Consider the following 19,309-nt stretch of genomic DNA (forward strand, 5'->3'; position numbering starts at 1 on the left):
CTCACCTGAGGTGATAGAAATGAAATGAATGCACGGGCCTGAAGTGGTCACTTTCTGGAGCGTGTCATTATTTCGAGGTCAATGATCAAAGTTACTATTGCTAAGATGGTTTCGTGCCATTCCAATTCGCTCGATTGGAGTGCCATTAGGGAGTTTTTGGGGTTCAACACGCTGCTCTAGAATACAGTACAATTAAAAGATCAATAAGTGCTTGAGGAGCATTGTGTTTGGAATGTCATCTCTTGGAATGTAATGATTACGGGATAAACCCAAGAGAGGTAGGTCCAAGAAATTGGTTAGTCTGAGCAAGTGCAAAAGCAATTACTCATACTTGCATCTAAATGGCCGTGGAAATTTCCGCAACTCTGAAACGGGTAACAAAAACTCACAATGATAATGTTAGTCGGTGGCTAGTGGCGCCTTTACAAAAGCATGATATGCGTATCAAATGTGGTTCCCTCTACTATGAAGCTGTGGCCGCCCAAGGCAAAGAGGCCACCCTCCCTTAACATCGTAAGGTGAGGCCGCCCAATGCCCAAGGGCAACCAAATTTTAAGGGCCGCCCATTATGAGGTCCAAAGGCCACCCGAGAAAGAAAAAAGGGTTTTGGGGCATTGGCCTCCCATGAAATGGATACCCACTTTAACTATGAAGTTTTTGGAAGTGTGAAAACGAGGTAAAATGGGGAGAGGCAGTGCAAGAAGTCAAAACGGACGAGGAGGGGAGAAGATCATGCTCGCATGGGTCGCAACAGCACTCAGGAGACCGCGAGCATGAAGAAGAAAGTGCTCAGCTCACCAAGGCACCCCTTTTTGGCATCACTCCAGCCGGGTTTCACTCTAGTCCGCAACCGGCCCTGCCACGTCATGGGACGGGTTTTTATGGTGTTCCTAGCGTTGCTAAGGGAGGGAGAGAGCTATTAATAGGTTGGTTATTTTTGCATGGAGGGGGAATTTTTACATGCGAGAGAGTAGGCAAGCCAAGGCAAGGAGAAAGAAGGCAAGCAAGCAGAGCTTGTGAAGGGCTTGTTGAGGCAAACAAGTGGAGCTTGAGAAGAGCTTGTCAAGGCAAGCAAGCAACGCAAGAGAGAAATCTTGTCGAGGCAAGCAAGTAAAGCAAGGGAGGAAGCTTGTCGAGGAAAGAAAATAGGTCGAGAAGAAGCTTGTCGAAGCAAGCAAGCTTGAGAAGGCGAGCTTGGTTAGAGAAAGCAAGGTGAAGAAGAGCTTAAGGAAGAAGAAGGGAAGGGAGCCTCGAACCAATAGGAAATCTCTCTCCCTCTCTCTCCCTCTCTCTCTCTCTCTCTCCCTCTCGTCCTTGACTAATAAAACAAGCAAGGATACTCGGTTAGTAAAGTAAGAAGGAACTCTCTCCCTCGAGAGTAAGAAGATCTTGGGAAGGGAAAGATAAGGCAAGGGAAGCTCGGTAAGAGGGCAGATGTCCTAATCGGAAAGCATTCGGGGAGTCTGACGTTAAGCAGCAAGAAAAGGGAGCAGTAAGGCAAGCAGGAGAGAGGGTAACCTCTCTCTACCATAATTGGGAATAACAAGGACATCAATCAGGGAATTTCACCAGATATGTAGGTCCTGATCAGCTATATATGGCTCCAATGGCAAGCATAAGTGAGAAATTTACAATCATGATCTTATTTGAGAGCATTTAACTCTCCTAACACCATCAGTGTTGTTAACGACAAACATTTGTAGTCGAGTTTCACTTCGGGTAATCATTAGCAGCTTAGAACATTCCGGTTTTTGTCACTTTTTAAGCATTTAAGGTGTTTTCAAAGTCTTTTGCTTTGTGTATTGGATCTACTCTCTTGTACCTCCCACAACCAGAGGCCCGGCGCCTGCCCAACTCACGTTTCGAACACATATACCCTGACATCTTTGGTGCACCTGACGCAAAACAAGCTGAGGTGGGAGGTAAATATGGAGATGCCAAAGCAACTAAAGCAGTTTATTGACGATTTCAGTTCCAATGGATTTGATAAAAATATAGATATTGGAGATTTATCAAAAATGATGGATTTAGTTGAGGGATGTCTGGAAAAAGTGAAAGCCAATCAGATAAACAGGAAAATTGATTATGCAATAGAGCTAGCACTTGATGTTGTATATGAGCAGTATCATATTTTTCACGGATATGATCCAAATGGTTTTATTGTATGTTACGAAGATGCGATGAAGAGCCGAAATGTTCCAAAAGATTGGAATGAGTTGCAGCTTTTGAGGAGGTTTTAAACTCGGATTTTAAACAGCAGGTGCAAGAACTAGCAGAAGCATATCCCACATGGTGGGACTATTTTGCAGAGGAATTTATTTGCAAAATCTCAAGGATTCTAGGTTTGGAAATAAAAGAGATTATTGAATGAAGCCAGGTTGTCTTCAGTAAAGGTGAAGGGGATGAGATGAAAATCCTTAATTATGATGAAAAGGTAAACGATGAATTTAATGCTGAAATTGGCTTATATGAATTTTTTTAAAAGATTGCTTGCATGGATTCTACCTCCACTAATGGTTTCAGTGAAGACATAGACTGCACAGCAAGTGGTTCACAAGTTGTTGACCCTGACATGGGTTATTTAAAAGGAGTTCATCAAGCAGATGAGCCTCTATAGGACATTACTAAAACTATCATCATTATAGCTGAGCAGGACAACATGTTTGCTGCAGATGAGTGTATAAATAAAGCTAATATATACACAGTAGCTGATAAAGTGACTAAGATTGTGGACCCAGCACAGGATGAGCCTGAGGATGTCTATGAACCTATGATTGCTACTAGCCATATGTTTACAGATGCTGTTATCATGGAAGAGGATGCCATGATTGATGATTTCTTGTCTACACCTGAAGGAGATGATCATGATAGTATAGATGAGATTCTTGATGCGTGTACCTCTTCAGAGGGGGTGCCAAATGATCCTTTGCAGTGCTATTATGTATTTCTAAGTAACATGAATGCAGAGAGGAATCAGAAGATGATATTGATGACTATGAAGATTGCTTAAATATCATGATGATTTTGAACAAGTTATCGACAGGGATTCTACATCTATGCTTATACATGGGCTGCACGAGGAGACAATTTTGATGGAATGTTGAGACTTCCAAGGGTGATTTTCTTGAGGATGTTATAGATGAAGATTTACAGGATAAAGCTATTTTTCATGATCAAGCTGAAATCTTAATAGGTAAAAATTCCTCTAATGATACAGGTCGAGAGACTCCCAATGATTTTTGTGATGGCTATGAAGCTAGAGGGGGTGATGATGCTAAATCATCCTTAATACTGCATAAAGTACACAATATTTTTCATTTCCTTGGACAATTTACCAAATGTGGATGGATTTGGATGCTATATTTCTAATGATGCTTATTTTAGTGATGTCTTGGCTTCCAGTAAAAGAAAGTCATATTTCTTTAGTGAGTGCTGGTAACGAGTTTAAGTTGCCAAAAATTTACGGGATGTGGGTTCTGCACTATACTTCAGGTGAAGCTCTAGTATTTGGCGGAGCCCATCAATGCTATGTGATCTCAATGCTGTTTGATCCAGGGGATTCTAAGGATATTCATAAGCAGATTCAATATGGATGGATATTGTTAAGTATTCATAGCAATTGCGTACTATTTGAACGTCTAGGGGTAGCATATTTGCACCAGAAATGCTTGATGTTGATTGATACAGGAAATGTATGCTCATGTGGAGATTATGATGCTCCAGTGTGTGTGCAATTCTTTATTATCCCATTTGATCCTCGGGTACTACTGAAGTGAAAGCTGCAGATTTAGAGGATAGTAGATGTCTATTGTAGCAGGCTACATGATGCAAGGTTTTGCTTTCTAGATTATGCGAAGTCAGAAGAGTGTTTGGTTATACATTCAATAAGATTACATGGCTGGCTTCCAGCTAACTTCTTTGGACAATTGATGAAGTATCTTTACATCTTTTAAGATGGTTCTACTACCAGAACTTGAGGTAAAGGACTTGAAGGCCATTCCGTGTGTAGATAGAGTAAGGCATACTTGAGCTTGACTGGGTTCTTTAAAGCGATCTTAATGGTCAAGACATGTGCATCATTAACTCGAGCACTTGAGTCTGGCGGGGTTCACTAAACAGGTTTTCCATAATTGAATGCTTTGAAGATACGACAGATACGGTTCAAAGATTTTTTATGGATATCTACCTAATGCTTAATCTAGAACATTGATGATAGGGTATAAGCCTTATTTTATTTTTTTTATATGTTTACGAGTTACGTGAGTCTAATGATGGCAAAGAGCTTAAGGTACCTAAAGCAGATGCAGATTGAAGTGCAATTGGCACAGACCGGAGGTTGTGCAGGTTTAGAGGGGGTGGATGTAGTGTAGCTCCACTGTCATGAGGAGAAAAAGAGTAGAGAAATGTAAGATAAGCTTCTTTGAAGCCTACACATTTAGTGAGTAGTGATCGGGGCTTGTTAACAGGACAAGTTTAATGATTAATGTATGCTAAATGCGGCTTCAAAGAGCCAAAAAATGCCTTAATGATTCCAAAAATGAGTATACATGAAGTGAGCACAACTGGGATATTATGATCTAGAACTGCAGTACTTGAAGTTGTCTATCGGCCTGCCTTTATGGCTCGTCGATTGGAGCTACAATGAAAAAGTTATGGCAATTTGAAGTTTAAGACGATTGCAGATCTGTATCGGATTAGGAAACTGCAGTTGAGGTGACAGAAATAAAATGAATGCACGGGCGTGAAGTGCTCACTTTGTGTAGTGCGTCGGTCTTTTCAGATCAGCGATCGGAGTTACGATTGCCAAGATGGTTTCGTGCCATTCCAATCCGCTCGATCGGAGTTCCATCTGGGAGTTTTTGGGGTTCAACATGCTGCTCTAAAATACAGTGCAGTTAAAAGATCAATAAGTGCTCAAGGAGCATTGTGTTCGGAATGTCATCTCTTGGAATGCAATGATTACGGGATAAACCCAAGAGAGGAAGAGACAAGAAATTGGTGATTTGGAGCAGATGCAAAAGCAATCACTTATACTTGCATCTAAATGTCCATGGCAAGATTCGCAATCCGAGAAGACCGGCATGCTCCACAGCTTAAGCACTACACATGTATCCACTGACACCTGCCTGAGCCACCTGTCCCCTGCTACGCACTCTACCTTTAAACTTCAGTATCTTGCACACCGGGGCTCCGTTTAACGAGCCATCTAGACCAGCTTCTAGAGCACATCAAGCACTATATTCCACAGCACTAACTTGGAATTTTAGGCACCTTCACTTGTCACTCCAATTGAGCGAACTTGAAGCTATTTTAGCCTAAAAAACCGCATGGAGCATACACTTCCGCTATCCTTTGGCTGCCCAGGTCCATGGCACCTGCCCTAGACTTTTGCACTGCACTTACCTGGTATAGACCATTTCCTAGCTTAGACCAACTATGGCTGTACAAATGAAGTCAACAAAAACCTTCGGAGCCTCGATGCTGTCGAGTTGCTGGTCGAGTTTTCCTTCACCCGCTTTGGTCACTCGTCGGGGAGGTCATAGGTGGGGTGGCCACGTTCGATTGTCACCGTCTGTCTACGTGCACTGCACACTGCAAAATGTGTCTATCTTCCTTTTGCTGCACAGGAAAGACGCCGTTGTTTGCAAAACGTGGGAGAGAAGCAACGCGTTACATGCAACCCGCTTTTCCTCTTATCCAAAAATAGATCGGATACCACTGAAAGGGCGGTGGTAATGTGTGTGCTAGTCTCCACCCAATCGTGCTACCTTATAGCCTCCCCCTAGCATACACACTTTCCGGCCGTGGAAGTGGCCTTGCCCATAGGACCCATGTCCTTACATACCTACAAGGCATTGTGGCAAGCTATGACCAACTAGAACTTGTGAATGCCCCACGTTATACTTGTCAACACATCAACATGCGGTTCAAGGCAACAGGACGTCGTATTTGTTATTCCATTTGAAGTATGCTATTTCCAAGGGGTTTTAATCAAGGTCTCAATCAAGTAGCAAGTCTCTTCAACACAATCCAAAGGTGAGAGTGTAATGAGTGTGTTTTTGTGGCCATAGAGACGGTATACTGAAGGTCATCACCAATAATTGTAAAATATCTATTGTGTTACATGCAAGGGTTTGGTAGTGTTGCTCTAGTTGCAAGGTAAGGTCTTCAACCTTCAGATTTTACATGAGAAGATTTAAGCTACTAGTTATATGTCTCCCTTGTCCCGTGTGCACGCCCACATGTGTGTGTGTGTTACATGGCAATACAATGAATTAGTTGATGTGATTAAAATACATGTACACAAAGGGGGGGGGGGGGGGGGGGGGGGGGGGGAGACTCAGCACTATCTAACATGGGGTCTTGAATGAATTGTAAGCGGTGGGATCTAGGTCATTGAACTGAAGCACATATCTTGGGAAGCACATACTACATTCGATTTTTTGTTGTTTACTTTTTTGGTCCGTGTTTACTTTTGCCCCTATCCGAGTTCACTTTATAAGGGAGAGGATTCACCATGGGGACAAGAAAACCCACGTGGATGCGTGGTTAAGGTGTCTGGTTGCCAACAAGAATTTTTTTGGTTTGAGTCTCCAGCCCAGAGGGCCGTGGGTCAACTCGCTAACTTTTTTTTTCTCTGTCCATTCTCCTTGAGATCCCCCTTGCCTTCCCTCAATGGTTGATCCCATTGCCATGGGGTCATTAAGACCCCATGTTACATAGTACAGAGGGGAGGGGACTCAATACAAGTATCCCCTCCTTGTTTTGCTTAATTAATTAAGTGGTCCTTGTACTCAGACTGAGTTTCTCAATGCACCAAACTAACATGATAACACGAATAGGTGGATCCAATCTTTTCTCCGGTCAATGTAAGTGGAATCAAAGGAGATTCTCACTTTGTTTGAGGTGAAAAAAGGGGATCTCTCACTTGGGAGAATGAGAAATTAATAGGGATTTTCTAAAAACTATAGAACTAATATAATAAGGGGTCCGCGGGCACAGATTGAAGTTTCATTCATAAAATAAAGAGGTTTATTTTTTGTTTTGGAGTGCAAACCAACATGGATATTTCAGCTTTCCCTTCTTTCTCTTTGACCACGGGTCTATTTGCACTTCATAGAGCCACACAGAGGGCACATCTCTCTCTCTCTCTCTCTCTCTCTCTCTCTCTCTCTCTCTATTTCTATCTCTTGCAGCACAAATGAGAATCGACAGTGGGGAGGTGCAAGGGTAGTCTTTTGTATCAAGAGGAAGGTAGAGACACTGGTCATTGCCATTTTGAATGTATACTTTCATACGAGAGCATGGCTATGGAAAATGGAGCTCCATGGTCATAAATCACACAGATGGTGAAGGTGCAAATCCATAGAGAGTTGTATGTGGATGGAGTAGCGAAGAGTAGCACGGGAGAGTAGGCTAGATGGCAGGGTGGGGGGAGGCGGTTCTATGTGTTGGAGAAAGAAGACCTCACTTTTTCATTGTAGGGCAAGTCCTCTCACCTATTGGCCAATATAAGTTCACGCGCATGGAGGATAGAGACTTGGCATCTCTTTGTGTATCTACGGATCAACAATAATGAATGTAGACCAATTGCATGTGCAGGTGATCGACTCAGTCCATGACGGGGTTTCAAGAGAGGGGCAAGGATTGGGCAAGGCAAGGAGAATGTGGAAGTAGAGACAAAATGTCAAAACTTGGCCTACAACTAGATAAAATGTTGGAACTAGGTATCTCTTTATGTGGATTTTGCTATGTTCCTTTTTTCTTCTAATAAATACACATTGATTTGTAGGGGATGATTTCCTCGTAGCTTTTCCATTTTACTCAACTCTTCTAGTTTTACATAACCTTTGCAAGTATATACTTCCTATTCGATTGCCAAATGCCTCTTCAAACATGCTTACTAATTTTAAAATTTAATCCCCTAAAATAATTGGTCTTTTCACTTGCCAAGATTGTAGATAGTGAGAAGTTGCCTCTGGAGATAGTATACACAAATGGTTTGTCTACAAGCTACTTGCAGATTTACTAGTAGTTATGATTCATCTTTTTTTGTGAATGTTTGATTAGTCAAAACCCAGTACGAACACATCATTTCCTTTCAAACATGTCAACTAAGGTCTATCAATATATTGGAACTTTTGGATCATTTGTAATTGCATCAAGTGTTGTATCAATTATATTTCCTTCCTACAAGCTAGGAGATTGAATATCTAGTTCTAGTTGTCATCTGAGTCTTTCATTTTAGCTCAACTCTTTGTCTCACTTTTTTGTTTGGTGTTGAGAAGTGTGATTTTGTTCAGCTCATTTTATATGACATCGAGCATGTGACTCTTGAACTCTAATCCTGGAATGGCTCTCAAGTGATTAGCTCACTCCATTATGGAAATCATGGGGGTGAGCTAAAGCTCTTGAAAGGAGTCAATCTCATACAAAGAATTTAGAGTCAATCAGCTATTGGCAATGCCACCACATCGTCCAACATTAGGAAGGAGAGTTATTGCAAGGCTTTTTAAAGATGAGGACCATATCAGGATAATACCTAAGGAATCGGAGCAAGGCTCTTATGGAAAACCATTCTCTGAGAATGAGGAAACGAACCTCTCAATAGTCATCACATTCAAAAAAATGACATTAAAAGATAATTGAGAGATTCTCTCGTTCACATAGATCTTGGCATTCAGATGACAGAGGAAAAGTAAAATTTCATACGAATATCATTGACTCCAACCTGCATAGAAAACAAACAGGATGACACACGAAAATGGGTAAGGGAATGAGCCTAACATAGTGCAGAGACTAATAATAACTATAATGAGAAATGGGAAACAAGCATGGACCATCATAGCAAGCACAAACATAAAGAGAGGAAATCAAATTACAAGGATAAATATAGACGAGTCTAAGAAATGGAATCAGATTATCATATAAAATCCAGATATAGTGAATGACGAGGTGATCTAAAAATTGTATTTTCCACTTTCAAAGGCAAAAAAAGGGATAATTTGTATGCCCTTATACAAGCCTTTAGCAGTATGTTGATTTGAAGGACATCGATGAAGATATTGGGAACAACAAACTCTAAAGGATGCAACAAGGAAATGGTACTATCATTACCCCACATGTAAGCTAAGAACTTACTATAAGCTGAAGAAGACCTTCTTTTTCGAGTGTAGTGAAAATCTTGGGGATAAGGAAATCCTTTGCATATTGGATAAAATCAAATAGGGTAGACTATCTCTTTAGAGCTATGTGGAGAAAGTCAAGAGTTGGCTAGGTAGCTAAATGAGCGACCACCAATAATAAAAAAATACATGTACACATGGTTTTTTAGTAGGTTCAAAAGCAATAAATTAAGAGAATAGGAGGTGGTAGCATTAACTCCAAAGTTTAATGATCAGGTGCAAAGATCTCTAAAGCTAGAGCACCTATCTAAGAAAGGTAGCGGCTGCAAAGGAAAGGAGAGTTCCAATTTAAGTGAATCATCTAACTGACAGATCATCAACCAACTCTAGCTCTTCGAATAGTCATTTAGAAGATACGTATCTTGGACTTAAATTATTGAGGATTTATTTAAGATGACACATGAGATATTCAAAACGAGTTCTTTAGTAGGAAAAGGAGAGACCTGCTGCACAAAATGCGAGTCAAAGGCATAGGCCTCATAATTATTACCAGTGTATTTATTGCAAAGAAAAAACCTATGGAATAATTGAAAAATTACAATGCATCATTTCAAGGAAGGATAGTATATTTCCATAATAGCACCAAAACGTTTAGAGCTACTCAAGCCAAAGAAGTTACCTAGGAATATAGACAATGGAGACTTTATTTGTTACATGATTGGACAGCCTCCTGTTGTATGTTGCTAGCATTACAATTGGGATAGCTTACGTGTAATGGTTAAGTACGGTGTTTTAATTTCTTTCTTCTTTTACTAATAATGAGTGGATGCTATGTAGATTGGAACTCGGTGAACTTATGAGAAGGTGCTAGCAATAAAATAATATCATCTCTTGACCATTTACATTTGCATGGTGGTGTAGTTAATTTTGCTAATATAACAATATGGTTGCATCATTCATATTTAGTGAGGAGCCACCCTATAAAGGGTCTTGCAATAAGTGATAGCTACCACTCATGAACTAAAGTGCAAAGGTTTGGTAATAAAAGATAGAGTTTTTGAAGGTTAATATATTGAAAAGTTTTGATAGTGTTTTTTATCGTCTACTACTTGGACAGGGGATTTTAAACACAGAAAAATTCAAATTTCCCCGCATACTAAACTTCTAAATAATCACCAATTTGAACCTTGCCTTTGTGGTGCACACATCAACTACACATCATCACTGACCTAACAGCCAAGTAGAATGTGTTTTTTCTCATTTATTGCATACTAAATATATCCACATATATATAGCAATTCATCTCTCTCTCTCTCTCTACATATATATATATATATATATACATATATATATATATATATATATATATACATACATATATATATATATATATTCAAAATGAAGGGAAAAAATACACATACACCATTATGACTCACCTTTCACAACCACCCACAAGTGTGGAACAACTCACAAACTTGCAACCATCACTTTCATATGAGCACATGCAAAGATAAGAGCTAGAAGAAAAGCTACTGCAAACTTCGCGTACTAAAACTGCACCTGCTCTAAATCCAAACAAAATTAGGAGAAAATATTTCACTTTTGAATATTATTAAAACACTAAAAATGGTAGCACTTTCCTTGGACATACTTGTCAAGTAGACGACTACTTTCATGTTTAAGTTTTCTTGAACATAACATGGCCAAATGTGAATCAAATCACCTCACCAATAGCATTGTACTATGGTGGAATTCGATCAAAGAACATGATAGAAGAAAAATTATTTGGACTACATTTAAAAGTTGTTCCTGCCCATTTCTTATCCACACAACATAAAATAAAGCATGTTGTTAGTGGAATTGAATTTGTAAATGTAGAGATGAAGATGTACAAGCTTATACTAATTTTTTTTGGAGTTGCCTCATTTAGATGTACAAGCCATTAAAACATGTCACTGGTAGGAAACTAAAGTGTAAGTACATATCAAGGTTAGCATTGCAAATTGGTATTGCGGTCGATATTAAGGTGAAAGAAGAATAAATGTGGAAATCAGCCCCACATTGAATAGCCTACTAACACAACAATAACAAGGAGCTCCTTTCTATTGTAGCTTTGACACGAAAAAGAATAAAAGTTGTACTGCTTATTTAAAGAGAAAAAGTTTTGACAAATCTACTATACATTGGTAGCTCAATGACAACAATAACAAAAATATGCAACAGAGGGGAAACAAAAATTGTTGGAGCTATATATGGCTCACTCTACTGAACTTGGTCTCACCTATATATTTGTATCTTGTCCTCAATATGAATCAGTCTTTGGGAGCGTATATGGTGTGTCTCTTGTCTCGTCTCTCTCTCTTTCTCTCTACATCTCAACATGGTATCAGAGCGGTAACGATCACGCACAGATTCAATTCATGATGACACAACAGTATGTGTATGCGATTCGCATGTAAGATTCAAAATTGCTACAAATTTTATTTATGAGCGTTGATTCTTGTTAACTGTGGTTGTTTTGTGTTAAGAAGAATATCATTAGTGTTTTATGTGGCGTTTAATTCTATTCAATCTATTCGTTGATTACGTTTTCTTGTTGATGACACCCTGAACTTCATCTCAATTTTTCTTGCTGTTCTGCTCAAAATTTGGAGAAACGGGAAAAGCGCAATGGAGTGTAGCGAAATAGCACTTTTAATCCTAAACTTGTTTGTCTCCTCGACCTCTTCGATTGGAGTTCTAGGTTTGCGTCAATCGGAGTTCGCAGCAGAAAGTTATGTTATTTTTACTGCAATTGAGCTTGACGCAGCTTTCTTCGTCCTACTTCTTCATGAAGCCTCCACGATCGTTTTTCTTATTTTGGCGTTAACTTTTTTGAGAAGATTTAGCTTTTTTCTATTCGTATTGTGGCCGTCAATCTTGTGTCTCACGCCACTCTATTTTGAGGACTCGTTTATTATTAACATCTCCTTTATCCTGCCTTTTTTGGGTGATGTCTCACATCTTTGGACGTTCCTTGAGCATCCTTCTTACGTTCATCGTTGACAGAATGCAGTACTCATATCTCTCTCATTCTCAATTGCGGCCTTCACCATATACGGTGTGCAGATTATGCGATCTTATCTTATACGTCTTCTCGCAACAAGATATGGCTATGAATATTCCCGTCAACAGCTTTCCTTCTGGCCAGCGTTCTGTTCCTCCTTTCCAAGGTCAAGGATTTCCAGGCTGGAAAGCAAAGATGTTAATGCTTGAAGGCGATGAACTCTCCAATGTTGTTCTTGGAAATCGTGTTTGTCCACCTCAGTCTGTTGATATGGATAATGATAACGTGCTTATCATTGAAGGACCTATATTTGAAGATTGGAATGTTGCCTATACGGATTGGCAACGACGTGATAAAGCAGCTCGTCGGTATATTCTTTCTGCTCTTACTGATTCCCTTTTTCTTGATATGTATGAACTGCCCACTTCCCACGACGTATGGAAGTACCTTATTGCAAACTTTCAGAAGAAATCTGTTACAGAAATACATTATTTGAGAGGGTTTCTTAACAAGTGACAATATGAAGTTGGTACTGCCATGACGGGACATATTGAATCTTTCAAATCTATTATTAATCAACTTGCTGCTGCCGGTGATCTTGTTCCACAAAAGCAACTGATTACACTTCTCCTTGATACTGTGAAGGACTCTTCTTATGATAACATTGTTACTATTCTCTCTAATAAAGATGGTCTTGATTTCGACCAAGCTTGCATGTCTTTAATTGCATACTCTCAACGTCAAGAACGTCGGAATGCTGGTCACAATACAGCTATGATTTCACAAGAGGAGACTAAGTCACAACAGATGGAACGTGCTTTTTATACTCGAAGGCGTCCATTTCAACGAGGAAACCGCAGAGGTGGCCATCGTGGTAATATTTTCTCTCGTCTCAAATTTCCTAATAAGCAATGTTCTTGCTGCAACAGAAATGGCCATACTGAAGATGATTGTTGGGCACGTCAATATGATGAAGAACACAATATTACCACAAAACAACCACATTTATCTAGAGACTCTTCTTCTTCTTCTTGTGAATATTGTGGACGATCTGATCATCCCACTCATATGTGCCATAAGCGTCGATTCGACACATATCGGAATAGAGAATATGCTACTGAACATCGAAACAACATTGTACCAGAAACAAGCTGCGTCCTATGTTCAGTTACTCCAGACAAAATACTTCATGTACGTGATGGATCACTTTTTATTGTTGATTCTGGTGCTACAGGAAATATGACATATCAGTCTAAGTGCCTCCATAACTATCATCCACTGCCAGTTCAACGTGTTGTTTATCTTCCTGATGATACTACTTGTCAAGTCAAGGGTATTGGAGACTTATATCTTGGTACCTTATCTTCTTCCACTCGAATTTTGCGAGGAGTATTACATGTACCAGATCTTCAACGTAATCTTCTTTCAGTTGCTAGACTTGTTGATCTTGGTCTGTTTGTTGGATTTGATCATATCAAATGCCGAATTGAGAAAGATGGACAAACTATAGCCACTGCTCCTCGAAATGGTAATTTGTTTGAACTCTCTCTCAACAATGCTATAGAAAATATTGTCACTGCTCCAGGTGATATTGCAAAGTATGGCATCACTGTTTTGTTCATGCTGATTTCTTAAAACTCCTTGATCTTCAACGTCGTGATCTTGTTCATGGCATGGATCTTAAAGCCCATCCCCATATGGGAATTTGTGAATTTTGTGCTCTTGGGAAACACAATCGTAAACCCTTTCCTCTTTCAAATACAACTCATACTCATGACATATTGGATCTTGTTCATACTGATATATGTGGACCTCTACCTTCTTCGAGATTACAATATCGCTACTTCATTACTTTCATTGATGATTTCTCAAGGTATATGACTATATTTCTACTTAGACAAAAATCTGAAGCCTTATCTATTTTCAAACAATTCCACAAGGCTGCAGAACTTTAAACTGGTCGTCGCCTTAAGAAGCTTCGTAGTGACAATGGAGGCGAATATGTTTCTCGAGAGTTTGTGAGTTACTGTGCTGACAATGGAATTCATCATGAACACACTATTCCATATTCACCTCAACAGAATGGTGTTGCTGAACGAAAGAATCGCACTATTCTCAATGCTGTAAGATGTATGCTGATTCATTCTGGCTTATCTCGTGTTTTCTGGGCTGAAGCTACTTTGACAGCAGCATTTATTCAGAATCATCTTCCTACTACTGCACCCTCTGGTAAGATACCCATCACAGCATGGACAGGTGACATTCCTTCTGTATCTCATTTTCGAACCTTTGGGTGTATTGCTTATATTCATGTTCCCAAAGAAACACGAACAAAGCTTGATGCTCCTGGTCTTAAAGTTATTTTTATTGGATATTATGACGCTTCCAAAGGCTACAAATTCTATGACCCTTCCTCGAAGAAAGTAATTGTGAATCATGATGCTACTTTTAACGAAAAACTTATGGGAGGCTCATGGTCCATGGATGATTCTGATGATACTAAATCATTGCTTCAAGCTTTTCCATTTCTTTCAGAAGATGAAACTCTTCCTATAGAGAAACTTTCCTCTTCACAACCATCCATTCCAAATGTTGCCAATGATGATACTGATATTTTTGTTGATCTGCCTATTGATTTTGAACATGGCTCATGTCATGTTTATGATGACGATATTGCTGATAATGCTTTTTCTACTTCTGAAAATCCCGTTACTTATGATGAAGCTATCTCTTCACCACAAAAGGATCAATGGCAAGAGGCTATGGAAGCAGAGTACGATTCTATTATCTCTAAAGGTACATGGATACTAACTGAATCACCTCCTGGTCGTACAACTATTAAATGTAAGTGGGTGTATAAGACAAAAGTAAAAGCAGATGGATCTTTTGACAAGTTCAAGGCGCGTTTAGTTGTAAAAGGTTACTCCCAAGTAGCTGGTGTTGATTATCAAGAGACTTTTTCACCAGTTGTTTGCATTACAAGTGTTCGAGTTTTATTGGCATTTGCTGTTCAATTTGATTTAGAAGCTCATCAAATGGATGTGCGAATTGCTTTTCTTAATGGTGACTTGGAAGAGGAAATTTATATGGAACAACCAGAAGGGTTTGTTATTCCAGGTAAAGAAGACCTTGTTGCTCAACTCCATAAGGCACTATATGGTCTCAAACAAGCTTCGTGAGCCTGGTATACAAAATTTAATATTTTTCTCACCTCTAAAGGATTCATCTCTTGCTCGTCAGACCCCAACTTATACATAAAACGCCAAGGTAGCAGTTTTGTGATTCTTGCTCTTTATGTGGATGATACCATCCTTGTTTCCAATGATTCGGGATTTCTTCAGCAAGTGAAAAATTCATTGTCTTCTGCATTTAATATGGTGGATCTTGGAGAGATTCACTCTTGTCTTGGCATTCAAATCCAACTAAACCGTACAAAAGGTATTTTATTCCTTCGACAATCAAAGTTTATTGCAGATACTATTCAAAAATTTGGTATGAAATCTCCACATTCAGCCAACACACCTTGTCTTGCGAGCTCTACGAAGAACACTTCTGACAATGGCGGTCAACTTGTCACAAATCAACCATATGCTAACTTGATTGGATGTCTTCAGTTTGTTGGCATGAACACTCGTCGTGATATTCTGTTTGCTGCCAATTATCTTGGACAACATCTTGCATGTCCTTCTCTTAAGCATTGGTCTACTGCAAAGCGTGTATTGAAATACTTGAAAGGCACTACAGATTTTGGTTTAGTCTATCGACGACAACTCACATCGGATTTTATGCAATCTCTTTCTCTTTTGGGTTACACAGATGCAGACTCGGCAAGCTCACATTTATCTATGCGATCTACTAGTGGACATTGCTTCTTTATAAATGGTTGTCTTGTTTCTTGGACCAGCAAGAAACAACGTTGTGTTGCAGCTTCTACGACTAAGTCAGAATATGTTGCGGCATCACTTGCAGGTCGTGTGTTGATTTGGCTTCGACAAATGCTGGTTGATATTGGTCACTCTCCTCTTTCTAGCACACCCTTGTGGTGTGACAACCAAAGTGCTATTAGTCTTGCAAAAGACTATGTTCAACATAATAAGTCAAAGCACATTGCTGTCCATTATCATTATGTCAGGTATGAAGTACGCAAAGGAACCATTATGGTTGAACACTGTCCAAGTGACCAGATGATTGCAAACATTTTGACCAAAGGCCTCAATGAGTCACGTTTCATCCTCTTGCGCTCGGAGCTTGGAGTTGCTTCGGCCTCACTCTTTCTAGATTAGCTTCTTTGCTATTGTAATAGCCTTGTACATATGACATTGTAATCTTTTAGGTACCATGCACTATGCACACTCCACATTTGCACATTGTGATATCTAAGTCACTTGAATATTTTTACATAGATGAACAATTCACTTTCACATCATCACGGCTGGTTCATATTTTTCACATTGTATAGGGGCTTGGGTTTTTCCCTTGAACTCCCCAAGGGTTTTTTCATCCAAAGCTAGAGACCTTTGTTTGAGTGGGGGTGTTGGAGCTATATATGGCTCACTCTACTGAACTTGGTCTCACCTATATATTTGTATCTTGTCCTCAATATGAATCAGTCTTTGGGAGCGTATATGGTGTGTCTCTTGTCTCGTCTCTCTCTCTTTCTCTCTACATCTCAACAAAAATTCATAAAACAATTAACGTCTTGTTGAACCTTCCAATGGCAACAGAAAGGTGAAATGCTTCAAATGTTTTAAATTTTTTCCCTATGCAAATAAGTGCCCAATCAACACTACTAAGAGAAATAGTTATTTAATTTCAATGACCAACCCAATAGAGTCATAGATAACCCCAACCAAAGACCGTATAACAAGAGTCATGCAAATGGTGCAACAATTAAACTCATAGAAGATTCTATCCTCAATAATAATGGAATTGAAGCCAACAATGTGATGATCCCAAATAGGATGCCAATAAGAACTATTTTCTAGATGTTCCTATATCTACATACACTTTACTTAAATTTAAAGACCCATTGAAGGGTGACGGTATCATAACTATTTAAAATTATGGTAGTAGTCATGATTTCATCTTTGCACAATTGGTACAATAGCTCTCTCTCTTTGAGTTTTCTCCACCTCACAAGTAAAATACTATTTTTTATAATCAAAATTTCAAGCATAAAACTCAAGTCGCCGGTGAATTTTGCATTGGTGAATTTTCACATAAACATAATTTCTTATTCGTACCCCATTGTATGGTATTGATATGATTTTGGGGATACTTTTTAGACATGACTTTAACCCAATGATTAGATATAAATTACAAACTTTAACTCTCATCCATGCAAATAGAACTTTCTCTTTCCAAGGAGCACTTGAACAAGAAAAAAAAAACCACTTTTCTCACACTCAAGTCAAATAATCCATTGAAAAGCAAGAATAAACATACATAGTGCTAATATACTAGCTCTCTACTAAAATTGAAGCTCTACATCACTCTACATATGATGACTTTGTCTCATATTTTAAATATTGCTTTATGTATGGTTTGCTGAGCGTACATGTGAAGCTACTGTAAATATAGCCCTGCGTTCCCTTTATATATACCATCCAGTATGTTCTACATACTTTGGGGCCGCACTCTTTGTGTATCGCCTCTTTGTTGTCCTCTTTCTCTGTCTTTTTGATATTGTATCAAAGCATGGTTTCTTTTTCTTCACAAAAATAGGTTGTATTTAGTCTCTTGCAACTTTGCACAATGTGCATGCAAAAATTTGTAATTCAACAAAACATGAAAACGTTATAACTTTCAGCTCAAAACTCTAATTTTAGTATCTAAAAAGTTGCTCTTATGGTTTTGAGGCATTTTGGAGTTGCTCCATGATAGATTTATCAAATTCTACATCAAAAGTAATTTGCAACTAATTGACATCTATTTTCAATACGTTTTCAATCGAAACTGTCAAAAGGTAAGAGCTTGTATATTTTCAAACTCATATGTGTTGAATTTCTTATTGTGAATCTTTGATTTTCTTTTTATTTATCACATATAATTAGTTTGTATAAAAGAAATTATATCAAGAGCCAAGTATATTAAGTTCATACTTGATTTATTATGATTAGGTCTCTCCAATCTCGGAAAAACAAAAACCCTTTGGAAACATCTTAAGTGCGTAAGTGAAGGGTGAATTTAGGAAATGTAAAGATACATGAAGGTGGAAAGTCAAAAGACCTTTTGTTTCCATATAAAGAGGTCTTCTACTTTCCATTGGTCCATTTGTGTTTCTCTTCCCCCTCATTTTTTCTTTAGAGTTTTCTTCTCTTTGAAGTGTCCTCCTACTCTCTCTCTCTCCTCTCTCTGTGAATGATTTTCTCTAGATAAAGAATTAAATAGTTTGAATTTACATTGCTTTCAATTTAATTTACATATTAAAAGAATTAGATGAGTTGATTGATCTCCATGATTACTCTTTATGTGTATCACATATATTTTGATGTATGTACAAGAGTTAGATAAAAGTTACATAACTTTATTTCCCATTTTTAAAAAATAAAATGTATAAATTGTTTGTATGATCATTCATATTAATCATTTATCATTGAAATGGATATTATTCCATGGCATTGTTTGATGATTCCATGATGTGTTTGTTGATATTATGTACATACATATACAAATATAATCTCAATGATTTGATTATCATTAGTAACTTAGTCATATTGTTATGGTTTATTAATTCATTTTATTTTTTGCATATGGATAGTGAGGAGTTAAACATTTAAACAATGAGATATGTTTTGACAGTTTGTTTTTTAATATAAACATCAAATATTTATGTTTTTTATTCATAATGAGTTCTTATGATCATTTGTAATTAAGATGGTTATTATTCCATGAAGTTGTTCCATGATGTCATGATGATTATAATATATTCCTACCGGTCATCTGATATTGAGAGGGTTATTATTCCATGAAGTAGTTCCATGAGGCCATCATGGTTACATATAATTTGTATTGATTTTTTTTTATTGAAATGGTTCTTATTCCATAGAGTGTTTTCATGATACGCTTCCCTTAACTTGCGAGCCCCGTTTTCATTTTAATGATGATTACAAATCATTCCTACTGATTAAAGAGTTTC

This window comes from Adiantum capillus-veneris, chromosome 9, assembly GCF_014529385.1.
Source record: "Adiantum capillus-veneris isolate H3 chromosome 9, ASM1452938v2, whole genome shotgun sequence".
Classification (NCBI taxonomy): domain Eukaryota; kingdom Viridiplantae; phylum Streptophyta; class Polypodiopsida; order Polypodiales; family Pteridaceae; genus Adiantum; species Adiantum capillus-veneris.